Below are 12,550 nucleotides of genomic sequence, written 5' to 3' on the forward strand. Positions count from 1 at the left end.
TTAGCATTTTCGCAAACATTTGTTGATTTAAAATGTGTCTCTATATATTTAGTTGGGTGTTTAGTTGGACGAAATGTGCTTTATTGTCTTCCCTAAAGGATAATATACTTAGTTAAAAGTATTGGAAAGGGAGATTACCAGGTTAATCCCAGTAGCTCAGGTCCTTGTTAAGTGCTTTTCAGGGAACTTTTATTGTTCCAAAGACTGCTTTTTACTCGAATTCAAATGATATGTTCACTCACTTTATGTCCATGCATGTTTTTTTGTTTGGTTTTTAAGGTCCATTGTGCCCACAACAGTTAGCACTATCTATTTTACACACTTATTAGCCTCTTCACTGACTGCATTCCACATTGTTAATGATCTCAGTTGTGATCGGTGGGGCCAACAGGCCTCTTTTTCTAATCCTACCCATTTCTTGGTATTTTAGTGGGTTTACATGCTGCATCATGGTATCTTTGATGGTCATAAATGCAAAAGTAATTCCTTGTTGCATCCATGGATCGCTGGACACCTTTTTGCGCATGTTTTCTTCCATGAAAATCCCATCATAGAAAGTATTTATCCATGAGTTCATTTTCAGACCTGTGAAATAAGTCTAGCAAAGGCCTGGTTTTCCCCTGAATGATCAGATCCCCAGATTCATGTCATAGAAATGGATTTCAGCCGTCACGTGCAGAAATAATACTGTCAGAGAACATGAATATAAAAAATTAAGCCTGGTAGGCTTACATTAAAAACAGATAATACAGGAGTCTGTTCCTTTAAGAACATGTGAAACCCTCCTTCCCAGAGCATTGTACTATCATTTGAATCCCAGAGTTAGTACTTTTTCAGGACAACTCAAGCTTTTTTTTAAATTGTTTACCTCAAATGTCTTCCTTCTTTCCGTTAAGAAAGAAAGAGAAATTATATTTTCTTGATTCACTCGATGTTTTAACCATTCCATGTCGAGTGTAATATTGTTTACTTAGTGTCTGTCCGAAGGCGATTCCTTTTCTCTAAGTGCCCCTCATGCGGAAGAAAAAAAAGCAGTGACTGATGCCCACATGCTATGTATGGTTTGTTTCCTGTGTCACATTCTGTGACTGAATGTGACATCTGTCAGAAGGTGTCAAAAAAAAGCTGAAAAGATAGAGAATTCATCAGGCTAAGAGGCATATTGGAGGACCAGAGGGCAGAAGAAGTGGCTAAAAGATCAGCCTCCCAGCCTGCCTTGGTTTCCTATCCACCTCTTGAAATATACCTCATAGAGGTAGGTCTATGGAGAGAAGATAGTGGTAGGGAAAGAAGTCATCAGTTGTGAGGCCACCGGAGACCAACTTCAAGGCCATCACCATCAAGAGCCTCTGCTCCAATCTCCTTCCCATTGAAGGATGACTCAACATCATAGTAACAGCACTCAGAGCATGACCTGCCTTCAAGTTCAGGCCACAATATCGCCCTCAAAGTGATTCTCATCACCATGGATGCTGAAGGAATGCAGATTGATGTCGACCCTAAAAAGATTGCCGTGACACAGACACACCAGAAGTTGTCTATATCCTAGAGACCTTGTATGCCATCTCAATCAACGGCTACTTCACCATCATAGATGTTAAGTGTAGTCAATATAACTTTCAACTGTCCATTCAATTTGTTAACATCTTCACAAGCTAGAACAGCCTCTCCGCAAGCACAAGCCACTCCTGAAAATAGACAAGCGCCTTTACTTTTGGCTGTTAGAATATAGCTTCATCTCCGGACCCTGCACCCTTCATTGCTACCCAATTTAGCGTATAAATTCCTTCTGAAAGTCCAGTGTAGACACCTTTGAGACCCATAGTTCTTTCTCCACCTTGGAAGGCCTTGAAGCGGTCTTCTAGGTCTCCAATAAGGAATTGGTAGCCATAATCATCACAAAGATAGCAAAGGAGCGGAATTGTTTCCCCTTCTGATGGAGTACTCTGATCTTATAACTGGTCCTGCTCTCCTTGTTCTGTCTTGGGTGTATCGCACGTGTCAAAAACTTCTATAGCTCAGCATAGTCTCCATCCAGAGTGTCAGCCGTGGATGCCATCCCTCACTTTCCATGCATTACTTGCAAGTGGGACAGCAGTACTTAATATCTCCTCAGACTCTCCTCAACCAACAGTGTCCCTACTTGTGGAGACTCTTCAGCCAAGGAACTAAACCTATATTACCTTTGGTTCAAGACCTGCTACAGATGGCTGAAGAAAAATGTATGACTCCGACCATTGTGTAGACAGCCATTCCAAGCCAGCATTAAAAATACAGACCACCTCAAGAAGATCCGGAACTCCTTAGGGTAGAGCCTAGGCTGATCTCCGTTATTTTGACAGTGCTGAGACACAAACATGCATTGGCTCCAGAATAACTTGACCCACTGAAAAAGTGAGTAAGAGGCTGGACTCAATGGAGGAAAAAGATGTGTGACGCAGCAATACATTTAATAACGCCAGCGTAATAGTACTGCTCGGAAGGTATCACCTAGAGATCTACGATTGTATAAAATCCTATGTGTCAGATGTACTGAAACATCATCAACAGGATTTCTGAGGAATGATATATGCATGTTCCCTGCTCTCAAACCAGGGCATTAGTGCTGTGGTGTACTCTGTCAAACTTGCCGCTATAGAAAACTACCATGACATCTCCACGAGAAGAACTTCATGGCTAAGCACCTCATCTCCAAATTCTGATGCCCAACTCATAATAGCCAACCTGCTCTTTTTGGACTCAGCTATCTTCGGGCAGCACACGGAGGAAAAGATGCTTTGTACGAAGAATTAAACAGAAGCCTTGAAGGCAGTTGGGCTGGAGGAGCAAACGTTCTTCAAACAATATAGGCCTAAAGAACGCCATTGTTCCATCAGAGGGTTCTGTCCCTGAGATGGTTTTACCAGGCACAACCCCAAAAAGTGGTCTGAAAGATCAATATCAACGAAGATGCCAGAAACTAAACTTCATCAAAGATATCACACTCCAGGGGAAGAAATACCTGTGGTAATAGGGAACAATATTCCAAATCCCCTCTCTAATTACCCACTCTGTAGGAGGAGCAGTGTGATATCTTACCTGGAAAAATGGAAGTCCATAACCACTTAGTATTGAACATCATAAGATGAGGCTACTTGATTCGCTTTAAGGCAATTCCACAGTCTAATCCACCAAAACCAATGACGAATCCCCTACTTTGTCCACTGAAAGAGGAATCTCAGCTCTTGTTTGTCAAAAGAGCAGTAGAAAAAGTACCACAAGGACAGAAAATTAAGAATTTGTACTCCAGATACATCCTAGTGCTGACAAAAGGGTCAAACAGCCCAACATTAGATCTCTAAACCATCAACCTGAGAGAAATAGTGGATGCTTGCCCTTCATAAAGTTTTTCCACACAGCAAAAGGAAGTTGCAGTAGTGAATTTTATTTCAATTAATTAAAACCATAATGCATTAAAAGAAATGCATACTTTAAAAGGTTTTGTGAATCACCGAACCTTAAAACGATTAATTTCATTATATTAAAAACCAGCTATTTCAAAGTAATTGACTATTGGATGATTTAACATATATAGTGCACAATAAAAGAAAGTCATATTTTTGCAATTTGAATTTGTGTGCCTTAAGTTATTATCAATATGCAGAGGGAAGCAGGGGAACTTATTGATCGTATCTGAACGAGACACGTTAGTGATAGATTCCTTACCTTAGAATATCCCCAGGAAGTTTTGCTTAGCAGTACCCTGCGCATCAGTAGGCGGCGTCCTGTGGCTCCACATCCGTCACTGGCGTCTCAAGCACCGAGATGACGTCACGGAGACTACTTAGGCGCCACCCACGCACACTGATGTCAGTTCTTTTTTTTCCGTGCCAGCAAGCACAGATCCGGATTGAGCAAGTACCTTAGTCACTTTTTGACTACTATTTTGAGACTTTTGTGTGTCCCCCCCCTTTTTTTTCCTCCTGGTGCACGTAGGGATGCCTGGATTTAAGTCTTGTGGGGCCTGCTGCCGTAATATGTCGGTAGCAGACCCCCACGATTTTTGCCTCTACTGCCTGGAGACTGATCACGACTCCTGGGACTGTCGAGCCATGGCCCCGAAGGCCTTGCGGGAGCTGCAGCATTCCTCTCACCGCCGCTCCGGGTCCAGGGGGCCATTCCCGGGACCGGAGCCCGCACTCCTCGGGTTCCAAGTCTTTGCCCTCGGATTCCAGTAAGCGACGTCATAAAAAGAAGTCGAAGAAGCGTGTTCGCTCTCCGATGTCCCCCTCGTCACTCCTCGGAGGCAGACGAGGGGGACAGGGGCTCCGCCCCTGCGGCTCCTCTGGAGCCTGGGAGTCCCACGATCTACCCGCCCTACCCGGGTCTGTCGGCGACTCCCGAACAGGTGCAAGAGTCCCTTGCTACAGTGGACCGCCTTTTCAGGCCTCGGGCTCCCTCCGGCACGCTTTCGGGCCCGCTGTCCCGTGTCCAGATCCTGTTGGCCCGGCGGCTCTGCCAGTGGCTCCAGCCCCGGCGCCACAGGATCCTACGCCGCTGGCTCCGGCCCCGGCTCCACGAGGTGCAGCGTTGCCGGCTCCGGCGCCGCCCTCGGCTCCACACTGGATTCCGTTTATCCCACCCTTTCCCTGGTTCCAGGACCATTTTGTTCCGACCTGGGATCTGCATTGGGATGTGGCGCCGGCCGGCGCAGTTTGTTCCTTCGCCGGCCCTGCCGCTGCGACCGGCCCCTCCGTCAGAGCATGACTTGGAAGGATCCGAGGACCCTCTTGCTTCTTGGCAGTGTGACTCCGAGACGGATTAGGTGGACGATCTGTAAGACGCCGGCGATCTCGATGTCTCTTCTGACCCGGGGTTTGCCTCTCCCCCGCCTAAGATGGAGGAGGGCGCTTCCTACACAATGGTGCTCTGTCGGGCTGCTGAGGCCCTCAACCTCGACCTCCCCACCGTGGCCCTCAAAACTAACCTCCTCACCGAGGTTCTCCTTTCGGCGTCTGCTTCGTCAGAGCCGTTGCTTCCCTTCAATGACGCCCTTACCGAAGTCCTATTGGGCACTTAGTCGCGGCCGGCCACGAGGGCCCCGGTGGATAAAAACGTCGCCAGACGCCACCGCCCGGCACCTGGTGACCCGGCCTTTCTGACCACCCATCCCACGCCTGAGAGTCTGGTCATCCAGGCCTCGACGTCGCAGAGTGCTTTTCCTACGGCTACCCGGGACAAGGACTCTAAGAAACTGGAACAATTTGGTAAGCGGTTGTTCTCTTCGGCCAGCTTGGGGCTGCGGTCGGTGAACACCGCCTGGTTGTTGGGCTGCTACTCTCACGCAGTGTGGGATTCTGTTGCTCAAGTGTTGCCTCAGTGTCCTGAGGAGGTCCAGGCTGTCCTTTCTCAAGCGATTGCTGAAGGTAAGGATGCAGCTAAGTTCACCATTCGGTGTGGTTTGGACACCGTAGACTCGTTAGGCAGGGCGATTTCTATGACGGTGGCGTTGCGACGCCGTACCTGGTTGCGTTCGACTGGGTTCTCGCCCGATGTCCAGAGCTCGCTCATGGATATGCCCTTTGATGGCACCCGCCTATTTGGCAATAAGGCTGACAGTGCGTTTGAGCGTTTTAAGGACTCGCTGGCCACGGCCAAGTCCTTGGGTCTTTCTGCAAAGAATCCGTCCACTCGTGGTTTTCGTTCCTTTCGAGGCCAGGGCAGAGCACCCAGGCACATTCCTTCACAAGCCTGGGCAGAACCAGCCACAGCGTGGCTGTGGTCGCAGCTTCCGCAAGGGCGGGTCTGGGAATCAGTGTGTAGGTCAGTCCACCTCCACCCCCGCTGCTTCTACTTCCAAACCTTCCTGGTCCGAGCTTCGTGGAGCACACCACGCCGGTGGGAGGCAGGATCCGCCACCACCTCCCCCACTGGCTGGATATCACATCGGACAAGTGTGTGCTGCAGTTAATCCACAAGGGTTACTCTCATCCCTTTCAGTCCACCCCTCCAGCCATGCCACCTTGGTGCACCGCATGTTGGGGGATCATTTGGTTCTTCTCCAACAGGAATTCACAGCCCTCTTGGCCAAGGGGGCCATGGAATGCGTTCCGGGGCAGGAAGTTGGGAGTGGGTATTATTCCCACTACTTTCTGGTCCCCTAGATGGACAAGGGGGGGCCTGCGCCCCATCTTGGACCTCCGGGACGTCAATCGCTTCCTCCGGAAGGAGAAGTTTAAAATACTGACTTTGGCTCAGGTCCTGGTTGCCCTTTTCACATCCCCCGTCCTGCCGGCCCACCGGCGTTACCTGCGGTTCATGGTGGGCCAGGAGCATTTTCAGTTTGCTGTGCTCCCCTTCGCCTTTCCTGCACCCCTCGGGTGTTCACGAAAGTGATGGCGGTGGTCGCAGCATATCTGCGCAGGTCTGGGGTGTCAGTCTTCCCCTACCTCGACGACTGGTTGTTGAAGGCGGGCTCGCCCCAAACGCTCGTCAGCCACCTTCAGACTACGGCCGACCTTCTGCATCTGCTGGGGTTCTCCATCAATGTGCAGAAGACGCACCCGAGTCCCTCTCAGAAACTCCCCATCATCGGAGCGGTTCTCGATTCGACGCTGTTTCGGGTCTATCCTCCCGAGCAGCGAGTCAGGGAGATTCAGGCTATGATTCCGATCTTTCGGCCTCTATCCCGGGTTTCAGTCAGGATAACCCTCCGGCTCCTGGGTCTCATGGCCTCCTGCATCCTGCTAGTGTAACATGCCAGATGGCATATGCGGGCTCTGCAGTGGGACCTGAAGTTCCAGTGGGCACAGCATCAGGGCAACCTGCTCATCATGTCCAGATCTCGGTGGGCACTGCTCAACAGTTGCAGTGGTGGCTCACGAATCACGATTGGGTCAGTGGCAGATCCCTCTCCCTTCCCCAACCGGAGCACACAGTGGTGACGTATTCGTCCCTCCTGGGAGGGGGAGGCCACTTGAGAGAGGCGGAGATCAGAGGCCTCTGGTCTCCGGCTAAGTCCCGGCTTCATATCAACCTTTTGGAGCTGCGGGCGATCCGACTTGCACTGAAGGCATTCCTTCCCTCTGTCCAGGGAAGTGTGGCGCAGGGGTTCATGGACAACACCACCACCATGTAGTATTGCAACAAACAGGGCAGGGTGGGGTCTTTGACCCTTTGTCAAGAGGCTGTGTGCCTCTGGACATGGCTGGAACATCAAGGCATTACCTTGGTGGTTCAACTCCTGGCAGGTTCTCTGAATGCCCGGGTGGACGAACTCAGCCGCCGGTGCATGATGGATCACGAATGGCGTCTGAACTCGGACGTGGCGCAAGGTCTCTTTCTGCAGTGGGGAGAGCCTTGGTTAGATCTATTTTCCACCGAAGAGAACGCACAATATCGTCAAGTCTGCGCCTTGGAATTTCCATGGCGGGGCTCGCTCGGCGACGCTTTTCTTCGCGAGTGGAGCTGCGGTCTATTGTACGCCTTTCCGCCTATACCACTTCTGTCCAGAGTGCTGAAGATCAGATGCGACCTGGCCCAAATTATCCTTGTGGCTCTGGATTGGGCACGAAGAAACTGGTATCGCGAGCTACTCAGCACGGCGGTCGATACCCTGATCCTTCTGCCTCTTCAGGAGGATCTTCTGTCGCAGCAGCAGGGGACGGTTCTGCACCCAAACCTGTCCAACCTCCATGCGTGGAGATTGAGCAGCGACAGTTGACTGCTTTCGACCTTCCTTTCGAACTCTGTGATGTCATTCTGGCAGCCAGGCATCACTCCACTATATGCCTGCAGGTGGAACAAATTTGTGGCATGGTGCACAACAAAGGCTGTGGATCCCCTTTCTTCCCCTCTTTCTGAGGTCCTTCTGTTCCTTCTATCTCTGGCCCAGCAGGGCTCTGCTCTGGGCACTGTCAAAGGTTATCTTTCGGCCATCTCCACCTTTCTGTGGTTTCCAGATCAGCCTTCTCTTTTTATGTCCCCGTTTGTTAACCGTTTCCTCAAGGGCATTACGCATACGTTTCCACCCGTGCCTTTCATAATGCCTCGGTGGGACTTGAATCTTGTCTTGACCTTTCTGATGTGCGCTCCCTTTGAGCCCCTTCATAACTGTCCCTTACGTCTTCTAACTCTCAAGACAGCTTTCCTTTTGGCTATCACCTCTGCCAGAAGGGTTAGTGAGCTCCAGGCTCTCTCTTCTAAACCTCCTTTCCTCTCTGTTCATCCGGATAAGGCGGTTCTGAGGACTCGTCCTTCTTTCTTGCCTAAGGTTGTCACGCCCTTCCACATCGGGCAGACCATCACTTTGCCTACCTTCTTTCCGCCTCCGCATCCCTCTAGGGAGGAGGAGAGGCTCCACCGCCTGGACCTGAAACGGACGCTCGCTTTCTATCTGTAGCGTACACAACAGTTCCGGGTGGATGACCAGCTCTTTATTGGATACGTGGGCGCCAAAAAAAGGTTGGGCCGTGCACAAGCGGACCATCTCCCGGTGGGTCGTTCTGTGCATCAAAGCATGTTACTCCTTGGCTAAGAAGGAGCCTCCTGTGGGGCTGCGTGCCCATTCGACCAGGGCAACTGCAGCCACTACTGCATTGGGGCGCGTTTTTCCCTTGCAGGACATTTGTCAGGCAGCTCTGTGGGCCTCGCTACACACGTTTACCAAGCACTACTGCCTTGACAGTCAGGTCCGGAGAGACGGCTTCTTTGGCCGCTCTGTGACTTTCTGGTGTAATCTTGTTCGCGGACCCACCACCGGTTTGGTATTGCTGGGGTATCCATTCTAAGTTAAGAAATCTATCACTGTCGTGTCTCTTTCAGGTGCACAAGTTACTACTTGTGTAACGATATATCAGTAAGAGACATTAGTTAGTGATAGATTCCTTACCGCCCCACCCATCCTCCCCGTTCTGCGAACTGATTACTAGGGTTAAGGTCATCCCTTTCAGGGCCCTAGTTTTATGCACCTATGGTCAGTATCTTGCATGGCTCTGCGTTCCTGGCGTGGAAAGTCGTGTACAGAACTGACGTCAGCGTGCATGGGTGGCGCCTAAGTAGTCTCCGTGACGTCATCTTGACGCTTGCGACGCCAGTGCCGGACGCGGAGCTGCAGGAGGCCGCCTACAAACGTGCAGGGGTACTGCTAAGCAAAACTTTCTGGATCCAGTCTGACGCCTGGGGATATTCTAAGGTAAGGAATCTATCACTAACTAATGTCTCTTAGAGATATACTGTTACACAAGTAGTAACTTGTGCATCAAAGACTATCGTCACAACTAATTTCTTGCAGCTTTGAAATGTGGTAGCTGACGAATCCTGACAAACAATGCAGCTACTGCAGAAATGATTAGTCAAGTAGGAGATGTTTGGAATATTCAATGGGAGCAGAATCACATGCTGATCTCCTGATATTGGCTAGCTAATATATATTCCCTCTTAAATCTTCCTAGAAGTTAATATTGCTAACAATCTGCTCCCCAAGAACTGTTACAGATATCCAGTATATTGTTCTGTGTTATTTATACAAATGTATTAAAATGTATACAGGGCATAATATCATATTGTAATTAATGTTACTATCTGCCTCCTTCCGAAGGTTGATTATTGCAGCTGCCATGTGCAATGGTTTGGCAGTCAGAAGCCGGTATGCTTTTTTCATAAATTTCTCCCGTTCAAAAGGTTCTTTCTTGGAGACAAGGTCTAATGCCATAATATTTAAAGATGTTCCGTTGCAGAATTTGTGATCTTCAAGCACGACATTGCAGATCAGATGCACAAGTAGTGGGTTATTTATTTTTGCTGTTGACAAATTTTGCAGTTTTGTGAAATTGGTCTGTCCAATTTTTTTTTTTTTAAGTGTTTGATGGGACTTGTTTCCATAAAGGTTCAGCATTTAAAAATGTAACTGTCACAACTAGGGATATGACCCAAGCATTTGTCCTTGCAGACTGGCTAAATTGCATCTCTTTTCAGATATGCGATCTTAGCAGTCCGGGTCTCGCTTTCAATCAATCAATCAGTATTTGTAAAGTGCAACACTGTCACCCCATCGGTATCTGGGTGCTGTATCTCCGCTGAAAAGCCGAGTCTTGAGTCTTTCTGAAATCTGCTAGCGAGGAGGCTGTGCAGAGATTGTGTGTGTGTGTGTGTGTGTGTGTGTGTGTGTGTGTGTGTGTGTGTGTGTGTGTGTGTGTGTGTGTGTGTGTGTGTGTGTGTGTGTGTGTGTGTGTGTGTGTGTGTGTGTGTGTGTGTGTGTGTGTGTGTGTGTGTGTGTGTGTGTGTGTGTGTGTGTGTGTGTGTGTGTGTGTGTGTGTGTGTGTGTGTGTGTGTGTGTGTGTGTGTGTGTGTGTGTGTGTGTGTGTGTGTGTGTGTGTGTGTGTGTGTGTGTGTGTGTGTGTGTGTGTGTGTGTGTGTGTGTGTGTGTGTGTGTGTGTGTGTGTGTGTGTGTGTGTGTGTGTGTGTGTGTGTGTGTGTGTGTGTGTGTGTGTGTGTGTGTGTGTGTGTGTGTGTGTGTGTGTGTGTGTGTGTGTGTGTGTGTGTGTGTGTGTGTGTTTGTGTGTGTGTGTGTGTGTGTGTGTGTGTGTTTGTGTGTGTGTGTGTGTGTTTGTGTGTTTGTGTGTTTGTGTTTGTGTTTTTTTTTTTACTATCCTTGTGGGGACTTGGGTGTGATAACACACTCACGCTGTGGGGACTTGATTGCACTGTGGGGACCTGAACCCAGGTCCCCACAAGGCAATGTCTTCTAAATAATATAAAATGACTCCAGGAACATCTGTGTCAATTTTTACAAATTTTTAAAAAATTGCCTTGTGGGGACCTGTGTTTCATCAAGTGTGTTTATATTTTTGCTCGCTCTGCCCCCGTAGACAGGAGGTGGTACTGCAGTCTTAAACACACTTTGCATTTAAACACACTTTGCTTATCAGAAACACACTAGTAGCTGAAAAAGCAGTCTTTTCTAAGGAAAAGATGCACAACCCAGTGTTTATCCAAATATTTTTCATACAAATTAACCCTTTCTCTATTTATTAAAATACAATTTTAATTGCATAAAGTATTAAATTTAAACTTTTTGTTATCGCTATTATAAATATGACTCAAAGCAACTTGGAACAGTTTCAAATCCCAGATTACTTTTTTATTGATGTTTGATTCGTAATTGCAATAAAAGAATGATGGTGCACTACACTGCAATACAATATAAATTGGTTTAATAATTTTTGGCAAATAACTTAAAGGGATTAATACTTATTGTTACATTTTAAGGCTTGTGCCAGAAATTCTAAGTCTCTATGTTGCTTTGCCTTTGTTTAAATATTAATATGAATTATGGAATTTGCTGGCACATGCATCAAGGTAGGCTTTTGCGATTCCTTAATTGCGATTCTTAAGCGCAAAAGCCTATGTATGTAGGAATAGCTAAAAAAAAATAGTGATTCCTAAACATTCCTTAATTGCGACTCGCAAATTGCAATTCGCAATTAAGGAATGGCTTCCCATTCATTCCTATGCGCCTACATGCCCATAGGAATGAATGGGAATTGCATACGCAATTTGCGAGTACCCAATAGGTACCCGCAAATTGTGCATGCAATTTCAAGGGTGCCAAAAGGACACCCTGTTGCACCCCTGACATTTGTAATGTGCACCCATGTTGCGCACACACATGCCCCAAGGGCATGCGTGTGTAGCATGTAACTTTGAAAAATGCACTTTAGTGCATTTTTCAAAGTTTTTGCAAATTACTAACCAGTTCTTTTTTCGGTAATTTGCGACCCTCTAATAGCCAAATCACTATTTTAAATTGATTCTAGCATTGCATTGCATTTAAGGAATCACAATTTGCGATTCCTTTAATGCAATCGCAATATGCGATTTCTGCATTTGAGATGATGCATCCTAAATGCAAAAATACTGGCAGCAGAGGGGCAGATTCTAAGAATCTTGATGCATGGGGCCCATGCTCTTTTAGATGATGGCTAGATGGGGAACACCGTTTACAACATTGTATTTACCATGAAGCCTTTACCAAACATGCCTTTACCAAGCAAGTACTTTTGTGTGACTTTACCGTGCCAGCCTTTGCCAAGCATGATATATATGTATAGAAGCAAAGGATGGGAAGGGTAAGTTTAGGGTTTATGCGTAAGGATGGTAATAGTAAATTTAGGGTTATCGGGTGGATAGTTGTAAATGGTGGTAAGGGTAATTTAAGTGCAGTGTTTAAGGGTAGGAATTAGTGAAGGGTGGTTAGGGCAATTTTAGGATTTTAGAGGTATATATATTGTGAGCAAGGCAGGTGTGCCGAAACGCGTCAAGTGGAAGATTAAATAAACGGCTGGATGGTGGCTGGATGGTGAAGCTTATGCCTGTGTCGGAGTCCGATTTTTTTCTTAAATCGGGATTGGTTGCTGTATATATATATATAGATATATATCCAACATAAGCAGATCCCACATTTGGAGTGAGCCACACGGAAACCAAAATTCAGCTCCAGTTTACTTTATTGACAGCATGCTAGCAAATCCTTCAGGTAGGTAAAAACAATAAGCCATCTTGCAAGCCAGAC

At 47.5% G+C, this 12,550-nt stretch overlaps 1 protein-coding gene across 8 annotated transcripts in view; it reads left to right on the plus strand.

Annotated features, from left to right (window-relative positions):
* The window catches only part of SEC24C (SEC24 homolog C, COPII component), a 1,539,459-nt gene that overhangs the window by 1,137,977 nt on the left and 388,932 nt on the right, over positions 1-12,550 (plus strand). The gene's annotated exons all lie outside the window — the stretch shown is intronic.

The sequence above is a fragment of the Lissotriton helveticus genome, chromosome 5_1 (assembly GCF_964261635.1).
Source record: "Lissotriton helveticus chromosome 5_1, aLisHel1.1, whole genome shotgun sequence".
Lineage (NCBI taxonomy): Eukaryota > Metazoa > Chordata > Amphibia > Caudata > Salamandridae > Lissotriton > Lissotriton helveticus.